This window comes from Octopus bimaculoides, chromosome 1 (assembly GCF_001194135.2).
Source record: "Octopus bimaculoides isolate UCB-OBI-ISO-001 chromosome 1, ASM119413v2, whole genome shotgun sequence".
In the NCBI taxonomy this organism is placed as follows: Eukaryota; Metazoa; Mollusca; class Cephalopoda; order Octopoda; family Octopodidae; genus Octopus; species Octopus bimaculoides.
The window spans coordinates 48857958-48858799 of NC_068981.1; positions in this window are offsets into that span (position 1 = coordinate 48857958).

The window sequence follows — 842 nt, forward strand, 5'->3', positions numbered from 1 at the left end:
TATATATGGAAAACGTGATACAGCGTGAGTGACAAATTTGATTAACAAAAAACAGACTAAAAATACTTACCTTAAAAACTTTCTTATATTCCATTATTATAAAATGATTAAAATCGTAAAACATAATTTAATCCTAAATAAGATAGAATCATTCTGCAAGGTACTTTTTCGTTTTATTTGTTGTCATATGTGACGGAATAACTTTGTATTTGCTCACAGTAGAAGCGAGGAAACAAATTTCTAGTAACAAACTGGGGTGTGTACGGGAGGGGAAGTTATTCAATCTTGTTTAACCCTGCCTTTTAAAAAACATTGTCAGTTTGACCAAGAAGATTTAAAAAGGAGCAGAAGTCAGTGATTGGAAAAACACGAATAAAATCTCTGTCGATCTTAGTAAACACCATGAGGTTTTGTGTTCGATGTGTATCAGTTTTCATAATCTAACTGCACGTTCTCAGGTTATTAAAGTGTGTAATACTCAAGTATTTTTTCAATTGAATCATTTGATTAAAGAGCTGATAAAAATAGAATAGAATTAATAAAAGAAAATACAACATACATTGTTCGCGTAAGCATATACAATTTTATCTATTAATGTCTCTGATTATATTTGCATATTCAATAAAACTACAATTTATATAGAAAAAAAAGGGGGCTATTCCAAACCAAAGCTATAACCTCCAGGTAACTTGTACTGGGTGCATAAAAAAGCATAATAAAGTAGACAAAGTTCAGTATAAAGCAAACTTACCGGCAGATAAAAATGAATTTCAGATTGGATAATATAACATTCACAGAAAAAAAAAAAAAAAAAACATACTTACAAAACACCGGATACTTTA